This window comes from Cuculus canorus, chromosome 3 (genome assembly GCF_017976375.1).
Source record: "Cuculus canorus isolate bCucCan1 chromosome 3, bCucCan1.pri, whole genome shotgun sequence".
NCBI classification, from domain to species: Eukaryota; Metazoa; Chordata; class Aves; order Cuculiformes; family Cuculidae; genus Cuculus; species Cuculus canorus.
This window is the reverse complement of record NC_071403.1, coordinates 88,126,575-88,140,450: the sequence shown is the minus strand read 5'-3', so window position 1 is coordinate 88,140,450 and position 13,876 is coordinate 88,126,575. Positions and strand designations below refer to the sequence as shown.

The window sequence follows — 13,876 nt, the reverse complement described above, 5'->3', positions numbered from 1 at the left end:
TATGTTCAGTTTTCAAATCAGCCTCCCTCTGATATTTTTTATGACCCAACTGTTTCAGTTAGGAAACAACAGTATTTTCTGGCACCTGGAAAAGCTGTGGTCTTCCTTCAGCATGAGCATGCTGCCTAGCCAAAAGAATCAGTGCAAGGTCCTCTGCTCTTCATCTGGAGATTGGTTTTGGTCTTTGCTGTTCTTGCAGGGCCCATCACACATAAATTGTCATCTACTTGGAGTCCGACTTGGGCATTTTTATCTGAGTTTCTAGATGCTTGGAAGCACACTTTTCTGCCTCTCTGCTAGGATTTTGACATTAAGCTGTTTATTTGAGGTGTAGAAATGGAAATCTCATCTTCACAAGTCACCCTGGAATATTCTTGCAAAGACCAGAGAAAGCAATCATTAGTATGGGGCATCATCTATAGCTCTGTGCAGAATAATCCTCCAGGCTCTCTGGCAGCTATGAAATGGAAAACAATAAGGATCATTACTAGAGGTTTCTTTTCTTAAAAAAAAAAAAAAAAAAAGCATGTTCTTCTATACATTGTGTAGCTCTCAGAAAAGGAGGCAGCAAATAAAAAATGTCTCTCAGCAAATCCATGCAGCACCATTCCAAATTTCTAAGCTTTTTTTTTTTATTTTTTTCCTCTTTTTCCATTCTCTGACTATTCCCTGAATAGTGCCAATAAGGTTAAGGACTTTTGCTAATGTGCTCTGCAAAGGTTTCTCAGGGGAAACAGCAACTGTAAACAAATGTTCACCTCCACAGACCGCTCCTGAGTGCAGGACTGCAGCAGCTGTGCCCAGGCACCTTGGCTCAGCCAAACATATGAGCCCTGTACCCATCGAGCTAGGACTTACCCTGTCCCTTCTGGTGCTGCCATTCTCTGATTACTTCAGGAGGCTCATTCACTGCCTGCTGCTTAGGTTCTCCTGATTAATTTTGAAATGCAGTCAAAACATGCTGAAAATTGCAGCAGATCAAGTCTGACTTTATTGTGTGGCCTCACAACCCTTCTCTCCGGAGTTGGTGTGGAACCCCGTGCATTTTGCTGCATGTGATGGTACCATAAGCCAGGTCTTTGCGACTGTGCTGACATAGCTGTTCTTGCAACTCCTGGCTGGTCAGGCTCAGGCTGGAGGCTGCAGGTGCATGGCCAGAAAACCTGACCATGCTTGGGTCCTGATACAGCTATTGGGGTGAGTGTTAAAAAGCAAAGTAGCTTTAAAAATGTGAGATTTGGTGAGAACATAGAACTGCGACTGTCTGTGGCTGCTAGAGCATCCCTACCTGACTCTAATAAATAAATGTGGTCATGGTCAATTTGGCATCCTGATATTCAGTCAAAAAATAGATATCATGATAAACGGGAGCTCGAGTGATTTCCGCTCCATCTAGAAGTATTCTGAAGGGCACCTCAGCCTGTTTGACACAGACTCTTTGACTGGAGCCTCCTGCTGAGACTTGATTCTCTTCTTCAAAAGCACTAATATCCCCACAAGAGCACCTATCCCTGCTGGAATGAAAAGCTAATGAGTTTCAGGAAAGAAGAGGGGCAGCCTTTATTTCCTGGCTGGTTGTTTTGAATAATTTGTTTTCCTCTTACTATGCTTCCCTACAATTTTCGTGAACCCTAACAGACAATATCTTTGGAACTCTTCTTAAATCAGCTGTTTTTCTTAACACAGTAATTACCATGACCAACAGGCCCAGGCCAGAGAGAACTGCCAAGCACAATACTGAGGTGTGTTTCTACCTCTTTCTGCTTTAAATGCTTCTAAGTCTTCGGGGTTTAAATTGGTCTTTCCAGGGGCAGCAAGTTTTTTCTGTAATATCACTCCATCTGCAGGCAGCCAACAAAATGAGCAGGCTGGAGCGTGGTGCAACCAAGCTGAGGACCTTGTCCAAGAGCTTGTCACAAGCCTCTGGCTTTTCCCAGGAACCGTGGCTCACTAAGTTGATCAGGAGTGCTTAAAAAGGAGAATTATCCCCTGCAGATTCAAGGCTGAGTACGAGATATAAATGCCTCAGCAATCTTCCTTGCTTACCTAGCACAATCTGATAACAAGGGCTACCAAAATTGCTGTGGAGCACCTGTCATCCTCACAACATACTCAGAGGCCAACAGTAAAGAGGAAGAGAAAGAGGAAAAGCATGGACATGGGATTTCCCCAGTCCGTGCAGCTGCCCCTGCTGTGGACGCTCAGAGTTCCCAGCTCCCAGCAGCTCCCAGGCACCAGCTAAAGCCCTGCTGAAGGCCACAGCTGGTACAAAGGCAGATTTGGCACTGGGAGTGAATGAAGCATTTCCAGAGCAGATGAAATCTTCCGAGACCTTGAGTTACCAGTTTGAAGAAGCCTACACATTTTGCAAATTTTTAGAGTCTTAGAAATTGGTCTTATTTAGGCAACTTTTATGGGATTGGCACTAAGCACTGGAGAGATACCTCTGCTAAGTTTCATCCTCTGTAGCAAAGCATAAGCAATAGAGAACTGCATGTTATGGTGTTTGGGAAAAAAGCATTTGCATGGGCAATGCAGCATATGTATTTTCCTGAAGCTGAGCCTTCAGTGGTGAATATGGTGAGGCTTTCCATGACAGTGGCTACTCCACATGCAAGTTTCAGTTTGAATGGCTAAAGTCTGGTGAAGTATCTAACTGAAACAGACATCCCATTAAAACAGTGGAAAGTCATGGGCAAGTTTAAGGACAGGTGCTTTGACTTGCTCTGCCTTTAACTCAAAGCCCTGAAGTCATTAGTCATCCAGATGAGCATGTGTAAGGTATGAGGATCAGCTGGAGAAACGTGTCTGGAATCATCTTCCTCTTGTTTTCTTAACTAAGGATTGCAGAGAGATGGAAACCAGCTCCTGGGCTTTGGGGTTTGTGTGGGAAATCACTGCTTCCACATAATTTCAGCAGTTTGCACCATGGCAGCTGGACATGGGGCAGTCTCTGTGCAGCCCCTGAGGTGGAGTGTACAGTCTGTGCGGCTTAAAGAGCCCTGTCTTTGTGAACAATCTGGTGGGCTTTGATTTCTGACCTTTGACTGTCACAGGAGCAAATCTACCATGTGTGTTTGCACAGGGCTCTGCAGCAGGATTTTCCATCCGATGTTGTATATATCCTCCAAGCTTACAGACAGGCACTTGAGCTGCTGAGCTAGACACAAAGTGGAGTAATTTTTAGCCCCAGATATAGCTGGATTTAGTTTGCTGGCATAGGAGGGCTGCCTCTGATGGCCTGAACGCTTAAAGGCAGGTCTAGGCTGAAGGCACCAAATGCTGCATCCTGCTGCCACAATTGCTATAAATGTGGCTTACACGCAGCAAGGGCTGTGAGCAAGCACTTCACTGCCATTTTTAAATGCTCCTTGCCACTTTCATCCAGGTGCACATAAACTGAAACATGAACTTTTTCCCCTGGGAAGAGGGGAAGAGCTGCTAGCCAAGGTTGAGCCCATCACAGGGGCCCTGCCCAGATTGTACTGTGGCAGGCTGTCACAAAGCACCCGAGTGCTCTTCCACGCTCATGTTTCTCTCAGCCACTCAGTGTTTGTTTTAACAGTCTCCTTGGCAACTGGAGACAGAAGCAAAATTTTTTCATCCTCCTCTTAGGGTTGGTTTCCTGCCTATCTCAGCACTGTGAGGGATCCGTAACAAATATGTATTTGCTTTTGTGCTCCCAACACAGGCTTTAACCCCATGTATCACTGGGGATTTCAGGAGACCTGGTGTGTTGTTCAAAGGGTTTTTATACATGGCGTTTCAGTTGAGAGGGCCGTATTTCATAGTCAGATTTATTTGGCAGTAAACAAATGGCACGACAGTCACACTGAACTGTGGCTCTTGAAGTTGACTGCATGCTCCTGACCTCAAGTGTGTCCAGCAGCAGGGAAACCCCACTGGAGTGGCCCATGCTACAGTCACTGGACTGATAGAATCTTTTGGAATGGATGGGAAATGGCACCCTGCTGCAGTAGTGCCCTCTACCTGGGCACCACAACCCCACATATCTTCTAGCATGCTCCTCTACCAAGACACAGCAGCCTGAGGAGATTAGGGTCCTCTGGTCTTCTAGGGACAATTTCAGAAGGGTCTCTGGGAGGGGATGGGCGTTAATTGCTGACAGCTCCTAAAGAACTGAGTTGTTTGAAAGGGCAGGAAAAAAATCCCATCTCAGCCAGCATGCTTTTTTCCTCTGCCCTCTGGGAAGGCAACTCGTTGGAAAGGAAGGGGGAAAGAAAAGAATAACACAAATACAGCTCCCAAACTGTCTGAAGGCTTGGCTGTGTTTCCAGGCAGGGGAGGTAAAATCGGCTCCTATGCTCACTCACATTTTCTGAAAATAAGTGATATCCAGTGACACAAATTTCAGAGGCAGACCAGCTTTCCCTATTTCTCTGCCATGTTAGGAGCCAAGCCCTGGGGCCAAGTTTGTCCCCTCCTTGTAGTGTCTTGCTGGGCTCTGGGCAGAGAAACCCAGCTGTTAGTGCTCAACACCAGCACATGCTCTTTCTTAACCAGAGCCTTTTCCTAAAGAAAAGTCACACCCAACAATCTTAACAAGATTACAAATACATAAATTAGAGTGATTCTTACTATCCATAATTATCTCAGCTATTACTACAGAGGTAAAAGCAGTTCTCAAAGACACACAACCCTGGCCCGTATATACAAGTACAGTCCTCGGATTAGCATCTAGATGGATCTCAAAGTGACAGATGCTTTGCTCAGTGTCAAGGCAGATGTCTTGAGCACCGATTGCATTATTTAGCAACTGAATCCTTGTTGTTCTTGTGTAATGCAAGATTCTAAATTTACAGTTTGCCATTTCCCATTCACTATTTGTGCCCATGTTCTATGTTCAAAAGGATAGAGCACAGTTTTATCATGGCTAATGCAGTGATGGAGTGATTACATATATTGCAGAGTTACATATGGTAAACACAAAGGCTGGGGCTGCATTAGTGGTGGGGTCATAGGTGAAATTTACCAGAGTCTATCAGGATTGAGGCTTCCTCTCTAAGCCAGTGGCACTGTCCCAAACCACTTTCCAGATTTCAGTGGGAAAGTACCCTCACCACCTTCTCTTACAATTAAGGCGGCCACTGATTGCATCCATAATTGTGCCTGTATACAACTGGATGCCAAAGAAACGTTTTCTTGGATCACACCAAATACATTTTCTATTAATTCATGGTCTTGTTCCTCCACCTTTTGCCACTTCGGTAACATTTCTGATAGTCAATTCCATTTAGGACCTCCAATCCTGTCTGTAACACTCTGCTAACGCCCCTTTGTGTTCTGCCCCTGAAGGGCACTTGCTTTCACAGCCAGATTGTCCAGCCCTCGAAGGATGTTTTTAGGAAATGAGAGCATGCTGGTTGAATTTCAGAAATATCAGTTTGCATTAGCAGTTCAACACATTTAAGAGACCATTCTGAGTTGAACAGCATTTGCTGTTGACCTGTATTCCTGATTATATGGACCAATCTCCTAAATTCTGGGTTGTAACAGACTTAGCTATAATATTTATTTTAAATTTGAACGAGAGCCCAATAGTATCATAGGCCCAGAGACAAATCACCCTAACGGTCTGTACTAATGTAAACTTATGCCAAGAGTCTAATTCATTGGAAATACAGGTCTTTGTATTCTTATCTGTAGGCGTAGTTGAGATAGTAATTTGGGATGCCTTTTTACGGATAGTCCCATTAACCATTTGGCATCCTACTTTGATTTCTCCTCCTACAGTCCCTTGAAGTTGCTGAATCCCCTGTTCTCTATCCACATTCCATTCTTGCCTCACATGTACTTGATTTTCATGCATAACCAGAGTTGATAGATTTAAACCCTTTCGATTCAGAATATTTCCCAGGGCTCCAGTATACCAAATAAAAGTTTGAGCCCAAGGCCACTCACTATTCTTTTGGCTAGAGGTGCCTTTCCCTCCCTGGATTATAATGATAATCATGAGAAAAATAATTTTCCTGGTTGGACTTGCATGACCCTTCATGAAGATCTGTGTGCCTTTTTCACTCGGGTGCGATGGATCCATGCACTCTGCTCCTTGATTTTGATTGCTGTGAAGGAGGCAAGGAACATCTGGAATGGTCCTTCTCACTGTGGTTCCAGAGTCCTCTCTGCAAGAGACTTTACATATACGTAATCTCCAGGTCGTATGTTATGCACAGGTTCATCCAAACCCCTACTTCACTTCTCAACCTCATGTTTTTCAATCTTTTGGAGCTGTTTGTCCAATGCCACCATGTAGGAGGTCATGATTTCATATGCAAATACTGACTGACCTGTTGTACTACTTCTGAGATAAAATGTGGTCCTCTATCAGGAGACATAGTTGCTGGAACCCAAAAGTATAGTATTATTTCCTGTATTAATGTTCTCATTATCTCCTTGTTCTAGTATGGAATGCCTCTGGCCAATCTGAAAAGGTACCAGTTAATACCAATAAGTATCAACATCTCCCCTGTCTTGGGAGTTCCGAAAAATAAATCTGCCATTATTGCCCAGGCCCGTTGCCTCTTCCAATTTGGCCGATTTCTGATTTGGGGTAATTTTGGGGTTGCTCTGGAGGCAAAGGTCACACTGCTGAGCCACTTGTCTCACAATGGTGTATACATTTCTAGCTGCAATCCCTTTAATTAGGTGTTTATATAAAGCTTCTGCTCCCCTCATGTCTCTTCCTGTGTTTTTCCCTCATCAAAAGCCATGTTAAATAAGGGGGAATGATTAGTTTCCTTTGTGGAGTGAGGACTCACCCCTCTTACTATATGACCCTTCCAGGTGTATAACAAATTTCTGATTATCTGATCTTCCTTGGTATATTCTGGCTTACCTTCTACAGGGATTCATCTGTCAGGGACCAAAGCCCCTTTTGTTCTTACCTCACCTTTGGCTGCCAGTTTTGCCTCTCTGTCCGCCAGCTCATTTCCTCTCCCCAGTTCCAAATGCACTTTCTAGTGTGCCTTGATGTGCATGATTGTCACTTTCTCAGGTAGCTGGACTGCTTCCAGCAGTCTCAGAATTCCTCTGCATGCTGTATGTTTTTGGCCTGGCATGTCTTTTATTGCTTAAGACATAGCTGTTTCCATCCATGAACCAGCCCTCAGCGTCTTCCATGGGACCGTCTTTCAGGTCCGAACGGCTCAAGTATGTGGCCTCGATGGTCTCTAAGCAGTCCTGGTGCACTGGTTCTCCTTATATTTCCACTGAGAAAAGAAGCTGGGTTGATGATGTTAGTAACAACAATTCCCGTATCATGTTCCAACATTATAGCTTGGTATCTTAGGAACCTTTGTGGAGAAAGTCAGTGCCCACCTCTCGCTTCCAGACACTAACACAGTCATCTTCTGGCCCAGGGTAAATCTTCGTGTCTCCTGGACGTTTAGCACAAGGGCTGAAACCGCTTGTAAACAGCCAGGCCCTGGGGTAATCCCTTGCTTCTCATGAGAGAAGAGGAGAAATGGCTTACTCACATCTCGAAGTCCTAAGGCCGAGGCCAGCATCAGGGCTTTCTTCAGCTGTTCAAAGGCTTGCACAGCCTCTTTGCTCTCTTGGAGGTATTTCTGTTCTGCGGTGGTTAGTGCATACAGGGGTTTAAAAAGCAGTCCATAGTTATAGATCCATAACTGACACCACCCAGTCATCCCCAAGAAAGTTCATAACTCTTTCACTGTTTACAGTCTCAGGGTTTGGTATATTGCCTCTTCTCAGGCCTGTCCCAAAGTTCTTTGTCCAGCGCTGATTTCATAGCCCAAGTAGATTGCATTATTTGGGCCTTCTTTTAGATACCCGATATCCCTGGAGCCCCCAAAAGATTAACAGACTCACCATCCAGGTCATGCAAGCGTTGTCTTGGTGGCAATCAAGGTATTATCTACATACTGCAATAATCTCCTTTCCTCAGGTGGGGCTTCCAGGCCTCAAGATCCTTTGCAAGTTGATTACCAAATATCCAGGGTTCTGCACCTGCTTTCAGGGTTTTCCATTCAAATACAAATATTTTCTGGCTGGCTGGCTTCATGGAGAGGGAGGCAAAAGTAGGCATCCTTCAGGTCTAAAACAGTAAGCCAGGTTAGTGCAGGTATTAATACAGTTAACAGGGTATATGTATTTGCCTCCACTGGGTAAAGGTTTTTGTTATTTTATTTACAGCCCGTAAGTCCTGTGCACATTGGTGGCCCATACCTCAGGGTATATCTGGTTCGTGATTTCTTCCCTGATTTTTCCTTGTGTGGGAACACTGACTAAGGATAAACCCATTCTTTGCATATACTGCTGGTCATTTACCTCCAGAGTAATCTCTCGCTTTTCAAATTTGATTATTGCACCCAATTGTTCTAATAAATCTCTCCCCAAAAGTGCCTTGGGGAGTTGGGCATATACAAGAATCTGTAGATGCCCCATTGTATTCCCAGTTTATATCTTAGAAGTTCACAAAAATACACCTTTTCACTTTGGCCAGTTGCCCCATTTACCATGATGTAGTCATTTCCCAGGGACATCAAAGCTTAGTTCAAAACTGAATACGTTGCATCTGTGTCAATTAAAATTCTATTTTCTTCTCCTCTTTCTCTGGCTTCATTATAACTAGTGGATTGGCTAGGGTGGATTCCCCAGGTCTCCGTCAGTCTTCCTTCTCATGAGCCACTATTCCTCTTTTAGACTGGCCCAAAACCAAAACCTAGTTGTTGTATTCCTACCCTTGACCCAGGATCCAGCAGTGTTGCAGCACATTATATCCCTCAGTCAATTTAGGAATTCAGATGGTGATTTAGAGGACCTTGTTTACTTGTTTGGAAATGGACCTTTTCATTCCCTTTGAGATTCACTCCTGATATACCTGTAATTTTTCTACATGTTTAGATCTGTCTGGATCCCACATTGGGTCTTGGATGGGAAATACTCTTTCCAAATCCCATACAGTTTTTCCCATACAGTTTTACAATCAGTTTTGTTTGTTTGTTTCTCTTTTTTTTTTTTTTTCTCTTTTTTTTTGTCTCGTTCTTCCCAGAGAGGTGCCTGTAACACTGTCAAAGCAGACCTTTCCCTGACGCAGGAAGATACCGAGCTATTAGGGTGGGGGGACCCGTCCGAGACCATATCCCATTCCTGTGATCAAGGGGGAGGCTTAAGCAAATTAGATAAATCTTGTTCTGTTCTGCTGTCCAGTGAATTTTATTTATTCTAGTGTACCCTTGCTCAACACTGCACGTCGCACAACACTGCCTCAGTTTACCTTTAAATTGTTATTTTCCCACCTAAGGGCGAGTACCATAGGGTCTGGCAGCAACAAAATCCCACTGTCCCTTTGTCACTCCAGATGGTTTCGGAGGGTGAAAAACACTTCATTCCACTTACCCTCTCTTTAAAAACAACATTAGTTGCAAAAAGATACTGAAATCCTTTTCTTACTCATGGAGCCTCCGGCTCCCCCCACCAATTCCTTCCAGTAATATGCATCCTAATGGGCTTGCCCAAGGAAATTCTTGCTCAGTTTTGCCCCCATTATACTACCTTCCGACTCTACCTTTCTCCAACTTCCACAAACCATTTAAACACTTACCAATGTCCTGTCTCTAAGTTCTCAGGGTCTTCCCACAAGACTAGCAACAACAATTCCCATCTACAGATTACAGACACTCAGGACAATACAGCGATCCCAACCTAGCTGAATAGCACAATAAAACTTTATGATAGTCCAAACACCAAATCTGATCCATTCCTGCAACCTGCACAATTCTGGCCCCTCTGTCTATACAAACCTTTTGCTTTTACACTATCAAATTATTCTTTTTTGTCACACAGAACACTTAACTCACATTCCGGGAGGGGAAGGGTTAACTCACACACAGAGCACCTAACTGCATAACTTGCATACCAGGAAGGGAGGAAAAGGGAGGGCACTCTCAGCCACTTCTCCCGATTTTCTTCTTTTTTTTTTTTTTCTTCTTCTATGCTATGTATTTTAAAATTTCATCCTTTGCAGCCTTTAATTTCAAAGGTCTGAGGTAAATATACACATTTGCTGGCTCAGTGGACGTTAGGAATTAACAGGCTTCGTAGGTGCATTCCTAGGATCAAGACAAACAGAGCTTCTAAACAATTTGCAAGTCTTTCAACGTTTTGAGCTCAGTCCACCTCTGGCTCCTGTCTATAGAGGAAGAACGTCCCCGGTAAGCTATCCCTTTCAATTCCACTGCTACTCTGTTATACGTCAGACAATTCACAGAGTATACTTATGACATAAAACACCCAACGTATAGCAGTGATCACTTGCTTCGTTCATCTCCGGCTGCTCCCTTCGCGGGAGAGCAGAACCACGGATCAGAACTCCGCACTCGCTTCACGCTCAGTTGCACATCTCATGCACCCACGCACTCACATACAAACACTCCACAATATATGAGAAGTTTAAAATGAGCTCTTAACGAAGTTAAACTATACACGGTACCGATACTGAAGATTTGCAACAGGTGTAGAAGATGATAGCTATCTCATATGCGGCACTCCTGCTTCCTCAGCAAGGAGTACCCAATTCATAATAGTATATACTATAATATTATCTTATCTATATACCTTATATATAAGGTATATAGATAATATATCTTATCTATATATCTTATAATATAATAATACATATTATACCATATGTAATACCATAACCCCTCACTCAACGTTCTCCGCCTTACGAGAATCTTGGGATTACACCGTAACCCCTCACTCAACATTCTCCGCCTTATGAGAATCTTGGGATTATATTTCACCTGGTGCTTTGCTATCACAGCAGGGAGCTGACCAGACCACAGCCGCGAATTCACTCTTTTACCCAGGGGCTGGCAGTGCCACCTCCTCACCCGGCGCTAGTAGGGGATTCATATCCCCCCTCACGGGCTTATGGGGTCTCGGAAAAATGACCCTGACCCTTCATCATCGCGTGAGGTGTCCCATCAACGGCTTATAGACTCGCTCCCTCTTTTTCCTGCAGGTACATCCAAATGATCATACATAAATCACATACTTGGTCCACCTGCTGATGGGCCATCTCTCCCCCCGCAGCGATCGGGTAGAGATGGGAGATTGTCTGGAGAAATAACTTACCGGCGCACGCCTTAGAATGTCTCACTCCCCACTGATCCTGCAGCTGGGCAGAGAGGGTGTCCCATCTGGGGTGCCAAATTGTTTTGCGGAATCAAACCCTATAACCCAAAATGAGTTATAAAGGAGGTATGTTTATTTCCAGCGCTGGGGTGCAAGGGGGTTCTCCTCCTAGCTTGCACACCATATAGCTTAATAAGCAGCTACTTATAGTGTAAAGACATGCTTAGATATAAGCACCTACTACATATTCATACCCTATCCCCACTTCATATTATAATTAGATCTGGAAAGTTCACTCCAGTCTTGCGCCTGCATAGTGCCTCCTGATGGTCGTGAGCCAGGGTCTTAGGGATGAAGTAGGAAGTCTTCCTCGGGATGAATATATTTGTTTTTGAACTTTGCGCAGACTCAGTCTCCTCTGGCTGTTTTCAAACTCCTGAACCAAATGCAGCCAGCTTTCTGCATTCCAATGCCTACTTATCAGTAAACTTCTGCTAGCTGGCTTCTTCATTATCAGCTTCCAAGGTCTTCAAGGCGAACAACGCCAAGCTGTAACGAACGCTCCCAGCCCCCCTTGTCTGCTTTCGCACATCACTGGCAGTTGCTTGTTGAAATTCATTTTAGGAGGTGCCAAAGCCATTTTAATAAGAGTGATGTCTCCTGTTTGAAGAGCATTGTCATGGCAACTATGCCAGGTGTACACAGGGAAAAGCAACTAATATTTATTTGAAAGTTTAAAGCAATTATTGCTGTAAGGGAGTCCTGACTGTAAAGAAAATCCACATGCATATTTAGGTGCAGAGAGGTGCAAGAAGCACTTGTATGACTTTCCAGTTCCTTTTCTTGGGGAAAACATTTTGAGGACAATCAGGGAGAGGAAGGGGGCTTTGACCCAGAGGTCCTGTCCTACCCAAATCCCTTCACAATTTTATTCCTCACCATGATTGTTTTCTACTTCAAGTATTCCAGCAGGGATTTCAAATTCAGCCTCGACCCCTTCTCAGCTCAGCACACACTTCTTCCCTGCAACACGCCACCCCCATCGCCCAGCTGCCTGTGAACCAGGACAAATCTTGCCAGTTGAGCATGATGAAACATTGGAGCCAAGTTTCTGTCCTTTTATTTCTTCCTGCCTGCATTACCCACAGACCCAACTGAACTGCCAGTCAAGAGGAGAAAATCCCAGAAAGGCAGATTGGGGGCAAATGCCAGATTTTGGCTCTGAATTCTTTCTGCAGACTTAGAAATGGGATTTGCAGGGGGATTGTACTGAGCAGTGATGTTGGACTGAGGTGAGTGAATCCTTTGCTAACATAATTTTTAGGGGCTAAAGGCAATTTTTAGCTAGCATGGGCAGGGTTGTGCAAAGACAAGGGAGAAGTTGTTTCTGCTCTTGTCAGCTTTCCCAGATGCCTTATGCAATTGCTACTGGGAGCGTTTTTGATCAAATTCACATCAAATATGTTTTCCCTCCTGGTCGTTGTCACTTGTATTACTCTGTTTGTGCATGCTGTCTTTGGAGATCCAGATACTGATCTAGACAGTGTCTCCCCTGTTTCATCCCAAATGATCTTGCCTCCAACAAGCACTCAGGGCACTTTTGGGATTGTGGCTCACTGTCACTAGACACAGATTGCAGTGGGATTGGGAAAGAACAGCAAAGAACTGTTTTGCCCTGGTGTTACCATATGCAGAGCCACTGGAAGAGAGGAGGCCATGCCATCAGCTGTCCCAAGGCAACAAATCATTTAATCATTACCAAAGGCACAACAGGTCTTGTTTTGGAGCAGATCAAGAGAGTGTCATGCATCTTTACCTAGCTGGCCCCTTGTAAAATGAAGGAGTGTGTTCACCAGGCTGCAACAAAGCAAACATTGAGGATTCCCCAGAAAAGCATTTCTGGTCTGACAAATGTTGCCCAATATGGTCTTCTTAAGAAAAGAGTCAAGCAGCATTCAGTCTAGCATGTGAAATCAGCTTACCTGGCAGTTGTCACTCCTGAAAGGTGTTTTTCTGAGGCACTGAGCATCAGCTGTGCCTGTCGTCTCGCAGCTGTTCGAGCAGCAGCAACTTTCAGGCCTCCTCTCTCTGCAAACCAGTTTCCACGTCTTCTATCTCCGCAAGGCCAAGGAGAGCAGTCTGGATCGTTCTTCAGGATTTTCCTGGTAGTGATGTTCTGGAGCAGGCCAGGGTTATGTATTTAAGCTATGTGTCATCATTTAAACTCAGTGCATTCTGAGGCCAGGGTTTATGCAGCCATGATAGTGATGGTGCTGTGGTCTTACAAAGATTGATTCAGCAAGCCTTGAAGGAAGACGTGGAAGGCAATCAAGAAAATAATAATTACCAGATGAATTTTGGCACCAGAGGAGAAAGGATGATAGAGGGTTCCACCTCCTTTGGTTTGCCATGTCCAGGCTAGTGTGCTTGATTCTGATTTTGGTAGGCATTGGACTGTGCAGCCCTATGCAGATCTGCCTTCTGGGCCAGTGAACCAGGCTGCCACATCAGATCAGCTCACATCCATACTTGCCAAATCGTGCATCAAGCTTAGCTTCAGGCAGCTTTTCCTTTGCCCTCCACGTCATGTTAGCAGCATATTTCAGGCAAAATTTTCGTCAAGTACAGACATTTCATGTCAGGAAGGCTTGGTTCTGCAAAAGACCCTGCATGGGTGACTCATGGGACATCTCACAAACATGGAATCCCATCAGCAGGGATAGAAACCCTAATGAACCCTCTCATCTGTCAGAGA

General features: G+C 44.5%; 1 protein-coding gene across 16 annotated transcripts in view; it reads left to right on the top strand.

Moving 5' to 3' along the window:
* The window catches only part of SLC8A1 (solute carrier family 8 member A1), a 151,450-nt gene that overhangs the window by 99,297 nt on the left and 38,277 nt on the right, over positions 1-13,876 (top strand). The window lies entirely within an intron of this gene.